We start from the raw sequence: 6795 nt of genomic DNA on the forward strand, positions 1-6795 counted from the left end.
GGCAGGCTGGTCACAGCAGTACAGTGTGAGAGGGAGCCCAGTCTGGTGGGTCAGAGGGCTCAGTGGTACCCCAGCCCCCTCAGTCGTTTGGGAGCCCCCAGAACATAGCAGAGCAGCTGGGTACGTTGCTAGGCCTGCTGTGCCTGGGTATAGTGAGGAAACACGGTTCTCCAGAACCCAGCTGTGGCCTGGAGGCTCCCTTGTGTTCTTTATCATAGAACATCAGGGCTGGAAGGGACCTCAGGAGGTCCCACCCGCTGCTCAAAGCAGGACCAACCCCAAATAAATCATCCCAGCCAGGGCTTTGTCAAGCTGGGCCTTAAAAACCTCTAAGGATGGAGATCCCACCACCTCCCTAGGTAACCCATTCCAGTGCTTCACCACCCTCCTAGTGAAATGGTGTTTCCTGATATCCAACGTAGACCTCCCCCACTGCAGCTCGAGACCATTGCTCCTTGTTCTGTCATCTGGTACCACGGAGAATGGTCTAGATCCAGCCTCTTTGGAACCCACTTTCAGGTAGTTGAAAGCAGCTATCAAATCCCCCCTCATTCTTCTCTTCTGCAGACTAAATAATCCCAGTTCCCTCAACCTCACCTCGCAAGTCATGTGCTCCAGCCTCCTCATTATTTTTGTTGTCTGCGGCTGGACTCCAATTTTTCCACATCCTTCTTGTAGTGTGGGGCCCAAAACTGGACACAGTACTCCAGATGAGGCCTCACTAATGCCAAATAGAGGGGAATGATCAAGTCCCTCGATCTGCTGGCAATGCACCTACCTATACAGCCCAAAATGCCATTAGCCTTCTTGTCAACAAGGGCACACTGCTGACTTGTATCCAGCTTCTCATCCATTGTAACCCCTAGGTCCTTTTCTGCAGAACTGTTGGCTAGCCACTCAGTCCCTAGTCTGTAGCAGTGTTGCGTAGAGAGCAAAGACTCACTAGCTGGAGGGAGAGACCTTGGCTCCTGACCATCTCCAAGAGATTCCCCAGCCATTCCTCCTATAGGTGAAATCTTTCAGTTGTGACCAGTGCTGGAGATGAGGATCCTGGTGGAGGACGTGGAGAAACGCTCCAGCGGGAGAAGCAGAGAGCTGAACCTCATGTGTGGGTTATCCTAGAACTAGTAGGGGTGACAAGACAGGTTAAGCCCCTCCTGGTAGCCAGACCAGGACTGTCGCCATAGCACATTGCCTAGCGTTCTCTGTGGCTGTGACCATTTCCCCCAGGAAGGAGCCTGGTTCAGCCCGGAGAAGAACAGAGGTCAGGACTTCTGGGTTCTGCCACTGATGCACTGCATGGCCTTGGGCAAAGGGCATCTTTCTGTGCTCTGTTGGGCTGGGCACACCTACAAGAAATGGCCTGTCCGTGCCCCGAAGAGCTTGCGGTCTATGTAACAATGCTGACCCATTTACAAAGTGGTATGAAGCTGATGGGGGGGGAAATACTGCAGTGGGTCCCTGCTCTAGGGCTGAGGTCTGGCTGCTCTGAGAACACAAATATATCAAAAGGCTGAGGCTTGTGACTAATAATAGATGCCCTTTGCAAAAAAGGTTCCTGCTCCTCGGTCTAAATTTCCCCCTTCTTTACCACGTCCAATTCTTCTGTCTGTCAACACTCACTAAAATCCCTCGCCCTCCTTCAAATATTTGATCACTTAGGGGTCAGATTCATCCTTCCTGTAACACTGCTGCAATCCAGGGAGCTGCACAAGGGATCTGTTTGGCCCTCACCTTGAGTCATAATTTAACTGTATATTTAGCTCTAAACTTTTTTCCTCTTAGTTCGCTGTGTGAACAGCCCAGCTAAGCCCGTGGAAAATCGCTGCACCCTTCCAAAGCACACACGGGAGACAAACCACCAATTGTGCTGGAGGAACGAGGAACCTGCTTGTACTGTAGTTTCTCTTTTACCAATAGAGAGCCTTCTTGCATGTCTTCATTTCTTTCAGGAGCTCAGAGAGCTTTGGTAGTGAGCTCTGTTGCTGTCATTCGGAGCTGGGGTAAACACACGCATGGCCATTGCCTGCTTTTACAAACCACTGACTCTCGTCTCCAACAGCAAGAATACGCTGGCTGAGCTGGGACCGGAACTTAGCAGGTCTGAGCCTCGGGCTTCGTCTCCAACCACTAGCCCATATTCCCTGCCGGAAACAAACCCAGGAGTCCTGACTCCCTGTTTCCTCAGTTAACCACAAGCCGGCATCCCTGCCCGCCAATCGGTTATAGTTTAGAGTTCCTCCAGGAAGTGGTGACCCTCCGGAACCATCAGCTTTGTGGTCTGTGCGGACAGAACGTTCTTCCCTGCCCCCTGGGTGCAGTGACAGTGTTTGCACTGCAAACACCTGCAGGTGTCTTGTAAATTCACGCTTCCTCCCAGGGCACCCTGCTCCTGAACGCAGGCAGCCCTGCCAATTAAGGAACATGGTTTTTCCCTCTACCACATGTCGATCTGAGGGACAAGGAATTGGCAAGCAGTGAGGTTGGCTCCCAAGCATATTTCCTGCTACAGCAGCATTTCTATTGTTCCCTTTGTAATCAGAAAGGAATAATTACGCAAAACATCCCTTCCAGGCAAATACCTGAGAACCACACCTGATGCGGCGAGGCAACGCCCTACACTAGGGCCGACTTATCAACAGAATGTTCTGCACATATCGGTGTTGTGGTCAAGTCCTGTTGTTTGCAGCATTGTGTGGTATCTGCAAGGGCCATCACAAGTAGGGTGGTTAGCATCGTGCTTCAGAAATAAGGGACGGTTTTCTTAGCACTCCTGCCCCACACCCTTGTAATATTATCATCATAGTTAGTAGTATCAATACAACTAACCAGCAGTCCTCTACACTCGCCAGGAGTATTTCTTGCTGCTTTTCATGGCACTCAGCAACTCCCAATCTTATACTGAGATGAAAAAATAAGGGGCGTCCCTTGTAATAAGGGATTGTTGACAATCCTAAAAGTGAACCCTTGGGCTAGAAGTAAACCCAGATCCTCTGAAATAGGAGGCGCTTGTTACAGAAAACGAGGACGATCACCGTGCAGCCGGGCTCCCACACAGCTTGCATTCCGGCATTGTCTCTCTCGTTTACCAGACAACATACCTATTCAGCCCCCAGGGACAACTAACATACTAACACTGAAAAAAGAGCAAAGGCAAAGTACCAGATGTTGGTGTTGGAGCTTCAAAATATTGCCAGCCACAAAAGAAGCTAGACAAACGCCGAGAGGAAATAAGACATAGGTTTTTAACAGTGAGGGTAATTAACTAATGGAACAACTTACCCAGGGCTGTGGCGGATTCTCTACCACGGGCCATTTTTAAACCAAGAGTGGATGTGTTTTAGAGAGCTGGGATTCATTCAGGGAAATCCTGTGATGTGGAGAAGGGCTGACTAGATGATCCCAGTGATCTCTTTGGGCTTTGGAGTCTATGAACTCTTAGGAGTGTGTGTCAGCAGCTACGGGCCTTGAACGCATGTGGCACTGACTTTGGGGTAGGGGAGTCCCACATCCTGAGGCACAGCTCAGACGTGGGGCTGTGAGCCTGCGGCTCTACCCTAGCGACCCAGAGCCTGGAACAGTGACCTGGCTTTGCCTGGACCCAGCTGGCTTAGAAACAGAGGAGATCCAGCAGCCAGATCCGCTCTCAGCAGACAGGGTGTATCCCAAGGGGGCCAGGGCTGGGTTGTGGCAAATAGCCCGGGGCACATTCAAATCGTAAGGCTCCTGCCTCAGGTGGGTAAGACTCGTTATCCCTGCTCTGCTGAGGGGGAAAGGGACTTGGCCAAGGGTAGCCAGGGAGTCTGTGCCCAATCCCCCAGCCCCGCCACCTGCATTTGGGGTCCGGAGAAGCACTAACCAGGAACGCATGCATTTGGCAAACGTAAACTCAGTCTTGAGGGAATGGCTTGGTTGGCACATCTACAGGGAAACAGACCTGTCTTTCTCCAGCTGCATGTGTCTGGGAGGGGCTGGCACGATGCCACAGCACATCCAGCACCATCAACATCTCATTGCGCAATGAGACTCATGTTGAACTGCTGCAATCTTCCTGCCCCACAGCTGTACAGAGCTGACAATGTGCCTGCCCTCCAGGATGAAAGATGCGAAAGTATTTACGGCCTCTGCAGTCTTTGTTCACATGAAGCCGCTCCCCGCCGAACCTCGCTGCTGAAATGCATCCACTTCTGGGGTTGCACCAGCTAAGGGAGCTCAGCAGCCCTGGAGGACAGGCAGTGAATAAAGAGCTGAAGTCACAAGGAAGATGTAGGGAGGCAGAATGTAACCTCACTAGCTGGAACGGGCTTCCGTTACTCAGGTTAACACCCTATCTTTTTGAAGTCACTCTATTCCTGTTTCTCCGAGGATTGCAGATTTCTAGGCTCTATGTTTCCATAGACTAGGGTAATGCAGCCCCCCACCCCCAAGATTGCCAAAGATGAGAAGCCAGGGCTCATTCACCGGCAAGTATCTTTCAATAGCTGTTAATATCTGGGCCCTCCAGCTAATGAGTGTCCCATTTGTCTGAGGCTTGGCTGCAGCTGGAGCCGTGGACTCAGCGCCGGGCACCCAGACAGAGATGCAGGAGTGATTTTGTGCTGCTAAGACTAGATGTTGGAATCAATGACACAGACTTGGGAGGCTCCTGAGGGGCTGGGAAGGTGCTGAGCTCATCAGAGCAGCTCCAGGGATGGACTGAGGCAGGGTGGAAGGTTCTTTAAAAAGGAAATAAAATAAGGAACTTCTGTGCCTAATTCTCAAGGAGGCTTAGGCTGCTCCAACAGCATAAAAGGGTGTAAACGCCATCCTTGAGCATCTTCCGTCTGTGCCGGGGGCCTTCCTGCTCACAGCCCCTGGTGTAGGGGGTATGTCGGGCATGTGGCCAGAATGCATTGCACTACAGCAATTTTCTGCTCCCCAGGGACCAGGGGATGCAGAGTGTAAGTTAGAGCAGCCCTGAGGCTGCTCTAAGTTACAGTGGAGGCTGGGGAGGGCCCTGCTCAGCCCTGGAATGCAAAGCCACCTTAAACCACCCACTCCACCTCTGTCCCCAGCAGAGGAGCCGAGTAACTAGGAACTAAGCTCGCTGCCTCAGCATTGGCATTTTTTTAAATCAAAGGGGCCAGGCGGGAGTGGAAAGTGTTAATCACTGAGCTGCTTACATTTGCTTATCCGAAAGCTGGACTGGCGTCTTTGCACAGACAAGGCCTTTGGGTTGCCCCTTGCTGCAAGGTTAACCCAGACTCCCAGTTCTCCTCAGAGTCCAAACACAGATAACAGCTCTCCAATGATCTTTTTAAAATCTCTCTCTCTCTCTCTCCCCCTTTTCACCCAGTTTTCCAGTGGCTGCGGTGAAGCTGGACCGGGATCTGGTCAGGAAAAAAACCCCATCAGTGAAAACATCTCCAAAAGGGACAGGCACCCAGTGTCACAAAGCAAAGGGCCCGACAGAGGCAGTGATGTGAGGAGGGCTGGGGGGGAAGATGCACTGTAACAGAGGAGGGCCTGGAAGGCTTATAATGAGAGCTGGTTGGAGAATGGGTATTTGCTACAGCAATGTTTGGCTTTTTATGGCTTTTTTTCTAAAAAACTGGCCAAAAACTGGAAAAAAATTATTGTAAACATAAAATGTGTGACAAAACCTGAAACATTCCAAGGAGAAAGAACTAGGAATCCTTGTGGCACCTTAGAGACTAACACATTTATTTGGGCATAAGCTTTTGTGGAGAGCAGCTGCTTTCCGGGAGAATTTTCATCTCGTCGAAACCCTCCATTCTCGGTATAAATTAGGAGGGGAAATTTTCAGCCAGCGCTGCTTATTCAGCCTGTACGGGGGTCGCTGCATAGAGGCTAGCTACGGAGCCTCTGCTCGGCCCTGCAGAAGTGCTTACGCCATTGCCCTGCCCTGTCCTGACATAATCCACCAAGGTGCTGCCAGTGGAAATGCGCAGGCAAAGTGTGGGGCACCCCCCTATAGAAACAGGTCTGTCAGGAGCTGGAGTCACTCCTTGGATGGAATCATAGGCTCATAGAATATCAGGGGTGGAAGGGACCTCAGGAGGTCATCGAGTCCAACCCCCTGCTCAAAGGAGGATCAACCCTAACTCAATCAGCCCAGCCAGGGCTTTGTCAAGCCAGACCTTAAACTCCCCTGAGGAAGGAGATTCCACCACCTCCCTAGGGAACCCATTCCAGTGCTACACCACCCTCCTAGTGAAACAGTGTTTCCTAATATCCAACCTAGACCTCCCCCATTGCAACTTGAGACCATTGCTCCTTGTTCTGTCATCTGCCACCGCTGAGAACAGCCGAGCTCCATCCCCTTTGGAACCCCCTTTCAGGTCGTTGAAAGCAGCTGTCAAATTCCCCCTCACTCTTCTCTTCTGCAGACTAAATAATCCCAGTCCCCTCAGCCTCTCCTCATAAGTCATGTGCTCTAGCCCCCTCATCATTTTTGTTGCCCTCCACTGGACTCTTTCCAATTTTTCCACATCCTTCTTGCTGTGATGAAGATCTTGGATTCAAGGGCTGGTCAATGTTTGTCTCTCTCTCTAGTCAGTTTCAATCTCTGGTTTTGCATGGAGCTGCACCAGGCTGCTGGGTTTCCTCTCTGCTCCCTCCCCAGCCTGTCTCTCTTTCCATTCCTCTCTTCCCCCCCCGCCCCCGCCACACATCTGACTGGGATGTACTGGGTGCGGGAGGGGTGACATTTTGACTCCTGCCCCCTTGGGGTGCAGTTGCGCAGCAGACCCCTGACTTCTGTGATTGAACAGGGAGCAGCTGCGGTCCCTCAGC

This window comes from Gopherus flavomarginatus, chromosome 24 (genome assembly GCF_025201925.1).
Source record: "Gopherus flavomarginatus isolate rGopFla2 chromosome 24, rGopFla2.mat.asm, whole genome shotgun sequence".
Classification (NCBI taxonomy): Eukaryota; Metazoa; Chordata; order Testudines; family Testudinidae; genus Gopherus; species Gopherus flavomarginatus.